A 14,584-nucleotide genomic window follows, 5' to 3' on the forward strand; every position below is an offset into this window, starting at 1 on the left:
TAAAGAACATATATTTCACGATCGAGTCGGTCACGAAAAATGCAACCAACACTGATTCAAAATGCCGGGCGGCTTTTATTGGAAGTAACACAAATCATTATTTAACGTTATTCTACTTCAGTTACAGTGGTATGTATTACAATTATATTAAAATATATTTATGCAAACATTATTTTTGTTGCAGGACAAGGTATGATGGATGACCAGGCGAACAGCAGAATATTAAGATCGGACGAGACTTTTGATATTAAGTCTGACTGCTTATTCTGTGCTAATTATGCTAAATCGGACAAAAAGAAAAGGGGTGGAGATGTATGGGATGTCAAAACTTTTGACTTTCAAGAAACTATAATAAAGAAATGTAAAGAAAGAAATGACCTTTGGGGTATATCAGTGCTTGAAAGAATTGAGCACATCATAGATCTGCCTGCTGCTGATGCAGTTTACCACCAGACATGTAATACAAACTTCCGGACTGGAAAAGACATACCTTTGAAATATCGTTCAAATAAAAGACAAAAAACAAGTTCAAAACGTCCAGGAAGGCCTGTTGATAAGGACCAATTGTTAGCATTTCAAGAAGTTGTGAAATATGTAGAAAGTTCGGAAGGTAAAGTCATATCAGTGAGTGACCTCGTCCAAAAAATGACTGAACTCTGTTGTGACAAGTCTTACAGTACAAAACATATGAAAAACAAACTGATAGAACACTTTGGTACTGATATTGTTATAGGAGAATTAGATGGTAAAAGTGACATTATAACCTTAAAGATTACAGCTTCATATATCATTCATAATTTTCACAAGAGTCAGAAAAATGAGGCATCAAATGAACGAGAAAATATCTTGTTAACAGCAGCTAAACTTATCAAAAATGACATCCAACCCATGCAGTATTATAAGTCGTTCTACCCAGCATCAGAAAATGTTAAATCAATTGAAGACAACTTAGCATTTTTGCCAAAGAGTTTACTGATATTTTTGAACAACATATTTGTTGAGAAAGATTGTAAGTTGAAAATCGCTGTTGTCGGGCAAGCAATAATGCAAGCTTGTGCCCCTAGAAATGTTATTTGTCCTTAGGCTTACAAATGCATCACCAGTTTAGTTCGAGGTTCCTTATTGATATTTTGTTTCAATTAGGCCTATGCTCATCATATGGTGAAGTACAAAAGTTTGAAATCAATGCAGCAGCTTCAAACTCAACATTGTTCAAAGATTACTTCCCTGGACAATTCATGCAATTTGTAGCAGACAATGTCGACCACAATTCGAGGACACTTGATGGACTGAATACTTTTCATGGAATGGGTATAATTTCTTGTAAAACCCCAGGGCAGAAGACCAGTTGGAATATACCAAGGACGGATGCCAACTATAGCCAGTTATCAGAGGCCAACATTGAAATTAAGTATTACAAGCCATCCGAGGCTTCAGTCCCGCCCATCAAATTTAATGAACTGACTGAGATTTCCCCAAAGAATAAGAATTTCTTCCATTCTGCCAACTTGTTGGTCAAATCTGTTTGGATTGCAAGACAGACAAGACCTAATTGGTCAGGATTTATGCAGACATTTCAGCAAGGAACACATCCAGGGGCAGCAAATGTTTTTTTTGACATGACATTTTTGCCAATGATAGACAGTGATTTCACATGTATCAACTCTACTTTATGGTTTGTTGCAAAGCAAGCAGAGAAATTTAGTGTGACACCTATCATAACCTTTGACCAACCACTGTACCTGAAAGCTCATACAGTAATAAGAGAACAGAATGCTGACAGTCCGTTAAGACGGGTAGTATTGAGACTGGGTGGATTCCATATGCAGATGAGTTTCTTGGGGTGCATAGGGCACTTTTTAACTGACACTGGATTGCAAGAAATATTGGAGACAGTCTATGCTTCAAGTATGAATTGTGCCAAGTTCCATCGTCTATGTTTGACAAAAGTGGACTTCTAAGAGAGGCTAACAAACCGAATTTATCCGAAGCTATTTGGAATATGGGTGACTGTCAAGCTAACACCTTCCTACAATCACCAACATATGTTTTAGATGGTGAGTCATTGCTGCAACGTGTTCCATGGAAGAAAAACAGTACATTTCAGCAGATATGCCAACAATACCTTCGAAGTATTCAACAACACTATGGCAACAGAGCAAAAGTTGTGTTTGACGGGTATTCCTCCTCACCAAGTCTCAAGGATGTTACACATATGAGGCGAACGAAAGGAAATAGGGACAAAGGCATTATTTAACCTTGATACGACGTTCAGGTCAGATAAGGAAAAATTCCTCAACAACACAGAAAACAAGCAGAACTTTCTAACCATCCTGAGCAAATACCTGAGAGACAACAACGTGGATGCAATACAAGCAGTCGATGACGCTGATACGTTGATAGTAAGCACTGCAGTTCAAGAAGCAACATCGCATGATACGGTCGTTGTCGACGAAGACACTGACGTGCTTGTATTATTGTGTCACCATGGGGACGATTCAAGTCACAATCTGCTTTATAAATCAGATATAAGGCGAGCAAATAAGACAAATAAAGTCTGGGATATCAAGAAAACGAAAACTGTACTTGGACCAGAGTTATGCAGCATGCTTCCGTTCATACATGCATACACAGGTTGTGATACGACTTCTAGGATACATGGTATCAGCAAAGAAGCCGTACTAAAGTTGTTCAAAACCAGTTCCGAATTCAGACGGACCATTGCGATATTTAATGAAGAGGAACCAGACGTTAACGAAATAACAACTCGTAGTGAAGAGGCAATGATTCTTCTCAACAACGGTGTTCCTTCTGAAGGGCTCGATATCCTGAGATTCCGAAAGTTCACCCAGAAGGTTTGCACAAGTAAAACATCCGTCCAAGTAGAGACATTACCACCGACCACGGCTGCCTTTCGCTTTCACTCACTGCGCACATACCTACAGACACAGATATGGCGAGGAAACAACAATCTGGATGCAGTAGATTGGGGCTGGGAAATATCCAACAACAAATTGATTCCAGTAAGGACACATTTGAAATATAAAATATACTTTAATCATTCATTTAATAATAATATTATTAAACGACATCAAATCAATATATGATCTTTAATTCCATATTGAACAAATAGAAAATATAAGCTTGTCAAAAATATGTTTTTCGACAATTTATGTACATTTATTTTAATATGCATTTCATATAAAAGGTGTGAAGTATATATTGTCTTCACATTATATTAACCATGAATATATTAAAAGGAATTTAAGTAAAAAATTAGTTGCTTATTTTTACTTATATTAGATATTCTTGGGCTGCATAAATGTTTCTGGTTGCAATGAATTATCTTCTTAGAAGAATGATCTTGAGTTTACAATGGACCTGTTTGTAAGAAGTGGGTGGGGTAAATTGACCAACGACATACGATAAATATGATCAAAATAAAAAGAGAAGTCAATTTAAGAATCATCACCGGCATCTAGACATGCTTTGTATGTCGTCTATGCTTCATAAACTATGAAAACTAATACTTACTGGCCAGATGCATTTCATATAATCAATTTTGTAAATTTCCACTGGTTTCAGCTGAAGTTCTAGGCATGTTGTTTCGTTACAAATTTGAGCACTTTCCGCCAAAGAAAAGTAATTTTTAACCTTGTCATGCAATTCTACGTATATTAAAATACCTAAAAACAAACAAATAAATTCTTTTGCAATTTTTTCTACCTTTAGCCATTTTAAGGCTAGAATGACTGGACTATAGTATGGTAATACGGAATTGGAAACCGCGAGTAGCGTAATACGGGATTTTTTATTTCAACGATTGATACAACCTGTATTTTGTTAAAAGCATTAAACAGGTATATAATAAAAAGTAAAATGGAACATGTTAACACACACTACCGACATATAAAATATCGCATTAAAAAGCGTATGTGTATGTGTTTTTAAACCAACGTTAATAAAGTATTCAGGTTGTGTTATCGTTGTGTTATCGTTACAGCGTGTAGATTTAAAATATTTAAAATATTTTCAATAAAGTTCTAGGATCCTGTCGTGCTCAGTGATCTTATGTTGTAATGTATGCTTTACTCAATGGGGTTAGGGCAACACGAAGTCAGTTAACTCTTTAAGGTAGCGCACCTCTAATGGGCACATATCCAAATATAATCAAATGTATTCTTGTAAAATTGCAAATTTTAAGGTAGCGCACCCATAATGATTTCCCGCGATTTCTTCGAAGATTGAAGAGCCAGTGTAAAGTTGCCGTGGCTGAGTGGCTAAGGCGATAGATTTGAAATCTTTTGGGATTTTCCCACGCAGGTTCGAATCCTGCCGACAACGCATACTTTTTGTGATGCGTTTTATTTCTTATCTAACGTAATTTGATTTAATATAGCATATAAGCTATGTTTATTATCCCCATGTTTTTCAGAGAAAAAGTGGGGATATTGTGGTAATGTGCGTCTGTCCGTGCGTCTGTCTGTCCTGGCCACCTGCTCCTCCTACACTATTAGCACTAGAACATTGAAACTTACATACATGGTTGCTATGAGCATATGTGCGACGGTGACAGTGACAGAATTTTGATCTGACCCCTGGGTGAAAAGTTATGGGGATTATGGCGGGGCCGGGTCAGAGATTTTCACTCATTTTTGTATGTTATTTTACATTAACTTCTTCATTTCTGCAACGATTTACTTCAAATTGATACTGAGCCTCTCTTATGACAATAAGGTCAATTACTATGCATGGCCCCATTACCAGCCCTGGGGCGCCCCAGCCACATAGGCCACGCCCACCCAAAATTGCCTTTTATTATAATTTCTTAATTTCAACACCGATTCACTTCAATTTGATACTGAACCTCTCTTATGACAATACTGTCAATATCAGCTATGCATAGCCCCATAACCAACTCGAGGGCACCCCGCCCACATAGGCCACGCCCACCCAAAATTGCCTTTTACTATAATTTCTTAATTTCTACACCAATTCACTTCAAATTGATACTGAACCTATCTTATGACAATACGGTCAATCTCAGCTATGTATGGCCCCATTACCAACCCTGGGACGCCCGCCCACATAGGCCACGCCCACCTTAAATTGCCTTTTACTATAATTTCTTCATGTCTACACCGATTCACTTCAAATTGATACTGAACCTCTCTTATGACAATACAGTTAATCTCACTTTGCATGGCCCCATTACCAACCCTGGGGCGCCCTGCCCACATAGGCAACGCCCACCCAAAATTGCCTTTTACTATAATTTCTTCATTTCTACACCTATTCACTTCAAATTGATACTGAACCTCTTTTATGACAATACAAACAATCTCAACTATGCATGGCCCCATTACCAACCCTGGGGCGCCCCGCGCACATAGGCCACGCCCACCCAAAATTGCCTTTTACTATAATTTCTGCATTTCTACACCGATTTACTTTAAATTGATAAAGAACATCTCTTATGACAATATGACCAATCTCAACTATGTATGACCCCATTACCAACCCTGGGGCGCTAGGCCCATAATAGGCCACACCCACCCAAAATTGTCTTTATCCCCACGCATTTTGAAAAGCGTGGGGATATTGTGGTTATCTCCGCCGTCCATCCGTCTGTCCGTCCTGGCCACTATCTCCTCCTGCAATATTAGCAATAGAAATTTGAAACTTAAACACATGGTAGCTATGAGCATATGAGCGACCCTGCACTTTTTAGAATTTTGATCTGACCCCTGGGTCAAAAGTTATTGGGGTTGGGGTGGGGCCGGGTCAGAGATTTTAACTCATTTTTAAGGTTATTTTACTATAATTTCTACATTTCTAAACCGATTGTCTTCAAATTTATACTGAACCTCTCTTATGACAATACAGTCAATCTCAACTATGCATGGCCCCATTACCAACCGTGGGGCGCCCGCCCACATAGGCCAAGCCCACCCAAAATTGCCTTTTACTATAACTTCTTCATTTCTACACCGATTTACTTCAAATTGATACTGAACATCTCTTATGACAAAACAGTTAATCTCAACTATGCATGGCCCCATTACCAACCCTGGGGCACCTCGCCCACATAGGCCACGCCCACCCAAAATTGCCTTTTACTATAATTTCTTCAATTCTACACCAATTCACTTCAAATTGATACTTAACCTCTTTTGTGACACTACAGTCAATCTCAACTATGCATGGCCCCATAACCAACCCTGGGGCACCTTGCCCACATAGGCCACGCCCACCCAAAATTGCCTTTTACTATAATTTCTTCATTTCTACACCGATTCACTTCAAATTGATACTGAACATCTCTTATGTCAATACGGTCAATCTCAACTATGTATGGCCCCATTACCAACCCTGGGGCACCCCGCCCACACAGCCCACGCCCAACCAAAATTGCCTTTTACAATTATTTCCTTATTTCTACACCGATTTACTTCAAATTGATACTGAACCTCTCTTATTACAATACAGTCAATCTCAACTATGCATGGCCCCATTACCAACCCTGGGGCGCCCCGCCCACCCAAAATTGCCTTTTACTATAATTTCTTCATTTCTACACCGATTCACTTCAAATTGATACTGAACCTCTCTTATGACAATACAGTCAATCTCAGCTATGCATGGCCCCATTACCAACCCTAGGGCACCCCGCCCACATAGGCTACGCCCACCCAAAATTGCCTTTTACCATAATATCTTCATTTCTACACCGATTCACTTCAAATTGATACTGAACCTCTCTTATGACAATACGGTCAATCTCAGCTATGCATGGCCCCATTACCAACCCTGGGGCGCCCCGCCCACATAGGCCATGCCCACATAGGCCACGCCCACCTAAAATTGCCTTTTACTATTATTTCTTTATTTCTACACCGATTCACTTCAAATTCATACTGAACCTCTCTTATGACAAAACAGTTTATCTCCACTATGCATGGCCCCATTACCAACCCTGGGGCACCCCGCCCACATAGGCCACGCCCACCCAAAATTGCCTTTTACTATAATTTCTTCAATTCTACACCAATTCACTTCAAATTGATACTTAACCTCTTTTGTGACACTACAGTCAATCTCAACTATGCATGGCCCCATAACCAACCCTGGGGCACCCTGCCCACATAGGCCACGCCCACCCAAAATTGCCTTTTACTATAATTTCTTCATTTCTACACCGATTTACTTCAAATTGATACTGAACATCTCTTATGTCAATACGGTCAATCTCAACTATGTATGGCCCCATTACCAACCCTGGGGTGCTACGCCCATAATAGGCCACAACCACCCAAAATTGTCTTTATCCCCACGCTTTTTGAAAAGCGTGGGGATATTGTGGTTATGTCCACCGTCCGTCCTGGCCACTATCTTCTCCTACACTATTAGCACTAGGACCTTGAAACTTACACACATGGTAGCTATGAGCATATGAGTGACCCTGCACTATTTGGAATTTCGATCTGACCCCTGGGTCAAAAGTTATGGGGGTTGGGGTGGAGCCAGGTCAGAGATTTTTACTCATTTTTTAAGGTTATTTTACTATTATTTCTTAATTTCTACACCAATTGTCTTCAAATTGATACTGAACCTGTCTAAAGACAATACGATCAATCTCAACTATGCATGGCCCTATTACCAACCCTGGGACGCCCTGCCCACATTGGCCACGCCCACTTAAGATTGCCTTTTACTATAATTTCTTTATTTCTACACCGATTCACTTCTAATTGATACTGAACTTCTCTTATGACAATACGGTCAATCTCAACTATGCATGGCCCCATAACCAACCCTGGGGCGCCCCTGGATCAAACATGCGGCGTAGGGATACGCGTCGGCCTCTGCCGCGCCATTTCTAGTTGCATTTAAATTATATTTAAACGAATCTAAATGTATTGAATGTTTTATTGATTTTTCAATATTTGTCATTTTAATTAATGCAGCAGTACTGTGGGATAAAGTAAAAAAATGTATTATTTTTATATTCCATCCTATGGTGATCAGAGACTTAGAAAACAGTGTAGACAAATCAGGTATTATTGATATATTTAGTGTATATTATTTAAATTAGTATTTTCACAGTCCCAATTTTCGAATTATATACACAATTTTTATTATTAAAACACAAAATTATATGAGCCTCAATCTGGGAAAATGAGCTTTATGCATAGTGTCCTCCCAGATTAGCCTGTGCATAAAGTGTCCTCCCAGATAAGCCTGTGCATAAAGTGTCCTCCCATATTAGCCTGTGCATAAAGTGTCCTCCCATATTAGCCTTTGCATAGTGTCCTCCCATATAAGCCTTTGCATAGTGTCCTCCCATATTAGCCTTTGCATAGTGTCCTCCCATATTAGCCTTTGCATAGTGTCCTCCCATATTAGCCTGTGCATAGTGTCCTCCCATATTAGCCTTTGCATAGTGTCCTCCCATATTAGCCTGTGCATAGTGTCCTCCCAGATTAGCCTTTGCATAGTGTCCTCCCATATTAGCCTGTGCATAAAGTGTCCTCCCATATTAGCCTGTGCATAAAGTGTCCTCCCATATTAGCCTTTGCATAGTGTCCTCCCATATTAGCCTTTGCATAGTGTCCTCCCATATTAGCCTTTGCATAGTGTCCTCCCATATTAGCCTGTGCATAAAGTGTCCTCCCAGATTAGCCTGTGCATAGTGTCCTCCCAGATTAGCCTGTGCATAGTGTCCTACCAGATTAGCCTGTGCATAAAGTGTCCTCCCAGATTAGCCTGTGGAGTCCACAAAGGCTCATGAGGCACGACAATTTCTACCTAAATTGGATTTTTGTTAAGGGGAGAGATCTTTAAACGAAAAATATAATAAAATGGGAAAGCGTCTTTCCTGATAAGCATGTGCTATTTAAATTTATTGTACATATATAACCATTTGAAAATGGTTTGTCATAAAATGTCATATAAATAAACTTTCATGTCATGAAATTACATTGTGCAGGTATAATAAATTACTCATAACACAATTATGCACTTTAAATAATTATATTATTACATTATATTTTCTTAAGGAGGTATTTTTTTTGCAAAAAAGACGCAGTATTTTTCATTATTATCATAAAAAATGTGCATTTCAATTTATTACAGCGTGCAATCCAGGAGGGGGAAGTTCTAAATATATGGTATACAGCACTGTTGCAGCCAACCGAATTTCCTTCTCTGTGTGAAATGTTTAATGTATGTAAAATATGTTAATGCAATCTTTAATTCTGTCATATAAACAAATATATAGTTCTTTTTAATGTGGGGTTAGATTTTCTTTCAAAAATGAATATCCATTTATTACCTCCCCTGAATTTTGCAATTTTTATTCTATATTTTAACATTTACTCTTTTACATATAGGGTACAACGTGTATATTTTCTGATTAGTATTCACTAAATATTTAAGAAAATGTATAATTTGCCATTGATTACGGTGACATTAAAAATATGTGGTGGTTGCAAATATAGGAAATACTAGTAACATTTTTTTCACTTATTAAATGTCATAACAAATTTTTTATTTTTGTTGACTCTAAATAGAATTTCTGTGTGCAAAATTAGATTTAAAAGTCTTGATTCTATCATAAGCTGGCAACCTTTGTTTAAACACTGATCCTCAAAGTTGGTCATCGTATTATCTAAATGAACTGTTAGTAGTAATTAAATAATCTCATGAAAGACTCAATTAAATACATGTACATTCAAGGCTTTGATAAAGTCATTTGTGTGAGCGTTTTTAAAACATACATACGTCAAAATGCCTGTGTATCTTTAATTGTGTAATGTCTGCATGTATGTTTACCATTGTGTTTGTTGCATTGAAATGTATGACATATGTTTGATAAAAAAAGTCTGTTCATTCTTACTGTAAGTGGTGTAAATTCAACTGTATATGGAAAGACCGTGTGCACAAAATGCTGCAGTGACTTGTAGTTGTGATGTTTGAATAAACCTTTGACAGATTTGCTTGTAACCATTTGTTATGTTCATTGTTTTTTTTCACTTATTAAATGTCACAAGGGACCCATTTAGGGCCCATATTATACCCAAATGTCAGCTGTCAGACCCATATAGAGCCCATATTTTACCCATATAGCAAGCCCACATGGGTCCCTCATTTTTCCCGATTGCAAATCCCGGGTAGGCCCCACATGGGGTGCCAAGTTGGGACCCATATAGACGCCCAGATGGGGCCCTTATGCTTTAAGCTTTTTATCTAAATTGAACGATGATGAAGTAACGCTCACCAAAAGCTCTTGGACAACAATGTGCAATTTTAACCTTCTACCTATTGGGAGAAGGATCGAACATGCGAGACACAGCATCTGTTTGTTCACCATTTTGGTTTGTAAATATGCGTGATGAAGATAAGAGTTCGGAAAACTGTTATATGCCTACGTTTTACATTTGACCTGTAGGTAAGCTGGGAAGGCTTTTCACGTTACAGGCCGCATATACATGACAAACATGAGTGGTACAGTATTTAAAACAATTGCATAATTAAAGTTAAGGTAAAGGGAATCAGAATTTTCACAATTCGGCATTTCACAAATAACAGCCCAGAAAGTTTTTTCCTTCGGAAAACCTGAAGTGCTTTGAGCGATTTGGCTGGTTATCAAACTTTGCATTGATATCAAGTACCATAGTGACTCGAATTTTATAAAATATTGAGAGGGCACCGCTTCCAACCCCCCCCCCCAACCTGCCCCCCCCCCCGGTCGCACGCCGCATGTGTTCTCATACAACGCCACCTTTTAGCAGGCATATACAAATGAAACGAGAGACACTTTATATTTGCTTTTACATTTATTACTAAAAACTTACAATTAAATCTTCTTTTATTATTGCATTAGTAGCTTCTTAAAACGGATCTCAATATGATGACAAACTAATTGGGGACGGTATGCGGACAACAAAAACGCAGGAACTTTGTTTTATATCAAGTACTCACCGCATTCTTCATAAAACAGAATGCATGCATGCTACCTGCATATAAATATTATCAAAATACTTCCATCCAAACTCTAGTTACTGATCCTTAACTGTTTTGCCTATTTAACGAAGTCTGTGACATCGAGCTTTATGTAAATAGCCCATTTGCAATCCTAAGGTAGATGCACATAATCATGTAGGCAAATATCCAAACAATTTCAGTGAAATACCAATCAGCGCAATAACAAATATACTTCTACACGATTCTTTTGCTCTGTAACTCAGACAATATTGTCTTTCCTTTGACTTCAATGACCGCTTGTCCTGTGACAACATTTCATCAAACTTTTTTGTTTTCCTTTTGTTTCTGACGCTTGCCACTTTACTTTTGTACAAAAAAAGTGATCCCCAGTTCCTTTTATGTGTAAACATTGCAATTGCGATATCGTCTTCATGTTCTCCACATTGATCTACACAATACTCTGATTTGTAAACAATATTCCGCTGAATTTGAACACTAGACCATAAGTCAATATCATCGGTTGTTATGCTTATATTTTCTTCTTTTATGACCTTGACACATGCCATTTTGCATGTATGACCTCTATCTGACGGTATATCAACACTCTTCCTCAGATTTCTTTCTCACACCCGTTTACTTTTTATTTATGTTTGTCGCCAAAAACTGTTTCAATACAGGATAGGAAACACTTGATTTCAGTTCTTAAGTTTTGTGCACAGTTTCAAGAATTGACTGTATAGTTATTCTTGAAGACAAAGCAGGTGGGCTCGTGTTCTTATACGAAAAGCCCCCCGCTAAAGATTCCTTTATAACTGTTCCTGCAAGTTCACGCAAAGTCGTAGAATAGGGCATACGTGAAGCATCAAGATGTATTTTGTTATTTATTAATGGCATCAATCGAGAATGCACAAGCCTTTTCATCGGTTTTGTTATCAGAAATATCAACATGTTTTGTTTGTAACAGTGGATGACTAGGTTGTTGTTTTAGATAAACAACATTATTTGCACTCGGGTCTTCAATTTCAAAACATACGTCAGTTATCTGAATGTCATCATCTTCAGCGGTAATATCACTGTCATCATTCATCGTAATATGATACCCGTTCTCATCTATAATAATAGAGTCACCTATGCTGAATGACCCATCCCCTCCGGTTTCTTCAATAGGCACATGGGCAACCTCAGCAGAATTGTCAATTTCAGGAGTTATACATTTGGGTGGTTCAACTGTTTTACCCAGAACACTTAGCTCCATTTTGCTGTTTTGTCCAGTTATACATATTTCATCACTGAAAGATTGCTTTACAGTCCCTTTAATAACTATGGTGACATCCGTCTCTCTTTTAATGATCTTCAAACCATTTTCCAACTCCGAACATTTAGAAGATGGTTGCATCACTTCTATTGACTGAGACCCTGCACATGGTGATTGTTCCATGGGAACAGCCTCAATATGATCAACCATTACATTGTTTTCATGTTCAACATCACTATCAAACTCCACCTTCACCGTTATAATAAAATCATCGTCAAAGTTGTCTTTACATGGAGTACTGGCTGCTGGAATCAGTCTGTTTGAAGTAACACTATCTAAGTTTTCTAGATGGCCCTTTTCTGCTGAAAAAATGTGACTCATTTTTGTGCTGCTGTAATTTTCAAAGCTGCTTTGGGCTGGAAAAATTGATTTTTGATTGCTGTCAACGGATTGTCCAATAGACGGTTTTGAGGCTGTAATTTAGAATAAATTAAACAATTAATGATCATTCAGCTAATCAATACATAAGATATATGAAAAGGTTAAAACTTTAACTCTTAATGTCGATATGATATTTTTTGCCACGTAACTAATTTCACACTACCTTCGGAACGGTCAAGAGTAGTAATTATATAAAGACAGTTACGCTAATATGGTAGTGTGAGAACTGGTATCAGTCGATTTGGTTACTTGAATTCGTATAAAAAAAATTGTTGCAGTATTGGGTGCAATTCAACTTGACACAACCAACATGCCCGCTACACGTTCCCAGAAAACATAATTGAGTGATATTCCATGTATTAAATACGTTTTCTGCATATTACTTGTTAAATAAAACAAGAGGGCCTAAAAGGCCCAAAGTCGCTCACCTGATATAACAAGATATTATTGGGACAAATCTTCTGACCAAGTTTCACGAAGATCGGAAAATAAATGTGGCCTCTGAAGAGTGTTAATAATGTTTTACTATAGCCATTAAAGGAAAAATGCCCCGCCCCCTGATAGCCATGTTTTTCAACCAACCGGCATCGTTTTTTAACTCGTCAAAGATATTATCGGGATGAATCTTCTGACCAAGTTTCATGAAGATAGGAAGTAAATGTGGCCTCTACTTTACTATAGCCATATAAGGAAAAATGCCCCGCCCCTTGGAAGCCATTTTTTCCAAGCAAAGATAATTGTTTTCGAACTAATCCAAAATATCATTGAGACCAATCTTCTGACCAAATTTCATGAAGATTGGACAATAAATGTGGCCTCTAGAGTGTTAACAAGGTTTTACTATAGCCTTAAATAGCCATATAAGGAAAAATGCCCCGCCCCTGGTGGCCATGTTTTTAAAGCAACCAAAACCATTTTCGAAATTATCCAAGATATCATTGGGACAAATCTTTTGACTAAGTTTCATAATGATCGGAAAATGAATGTGACCTCTAGAGTGTTAACAAGGTTTTACTATAGCCATATAAGGAAAATAGCCCCGCCCCTGTGGTGGCCATGTTTTTCAACCAACCGGCATCATTTTTTAACTCGTCCAAGATATTTTTGGGATGAATCTTCTTATCGAGTTTTTATGAAGATCGGACTATAATTGTGGCCTCTAGATTGTTAACAAGATTTTACTATAGCCTTATATAGCCATATAAGGAAAAATGCCCCGCCCCTTGGCGGCCATGTTTTTCAAGCAATCGTACCCATTTTCAAGCTCATCCAAGATATCATTAAGACAAATCTTCTGGCCATATTTCATCAAGATTGAACAATAAATGTGGCCTCTAGAGTGTTAACAAGGTTTTACAATAGCCATAAAAGGAACAAGATGTGTTTGTGAAACACAATGTCCCCCTATATGATGTTTGACATTGTAGGATGACCTTGACCTTGTGAAGGATGACCTTGACCTTTCACCACTCAAAATGTGCAGCTCCATGAGATACACATGCATGCCAAATATCAAGTTGCTATCTTCAATATTGCAAAAGTATTCATAAAATAAGCGATTTGGGCCACATATATTTGACCTCTGACCTTGAAGGATGACCTTGACCTTTCACCACTCAAAATGAGCAGCTCCATGAGATGCACATGCATTCCAAATATCAAGTTGCTATCTTCAATATTGCAAAAGTATTCATAAAATGAGCGATTTTGGCCACATATAATTGACCTCTGACCTTGAAGGATGACCTTGACCTTGACCTTTCACCACTCAAAATGTGCAGCTCCATGAGATACACATGCATGCCAAATATCAAGTTGCTATCTTCAATATTGCAAAAGTATTCATAAAATGAGCGATTTTGGCCACATATATTTGACCTCTGACCTTGAAGGATGACCTTG

General features: G+C 38.0%; 1 protein-coding gene, 1 long non-coding RNA gene and 1 other non-coding gene across 3 annotated transcripts in view; 2 read left to right on the forward strand and 1 right to left on the reverse strand.

Moving 5' to 3' along the window:
* LOC127831778 (uncharacterized) overlaps window positions 1-14,584 on the reverse strand; it is a 210,853-nt gene that overhangs the window by 165,923 nt on the left and 30,346 nt on the right. The window lies entirely within an intron of this gene.
* On the forward strand, window positions 4,263-4,344 carry Trnas-uga (transfer RNA serine (anticodon UGA)). The gene has a single exon. It is a non-coding gene; the product is annotated as a tRNA-Ser (tRNA).
* On the forward strand, window positions 6,246-10,005 carry LOC127831789 (uncharacterized). The gene is made up of 2 exons (XR_008026498.1): window positions 6,246-8,057; window positions 9,136-10,005. It is a non-coding gene; the product is annotated as an uncharacterized LOC127831789 (long non-coding RNA).

This window comes from Dreissena polymorpha, chromosome 5 (genome assembly GCF_020536995.1).
Source record: "Dreissena polymorpha isolate Duluth1 chromosome 5, UMN_Dpol_1.0, whole genome shotgun sequence".
NCBI lineage: Eukaryota > Metazoa > Mollusca > Bivalvia > Myida > Dreissenidae > Dreissena > Dreissena polymorpha.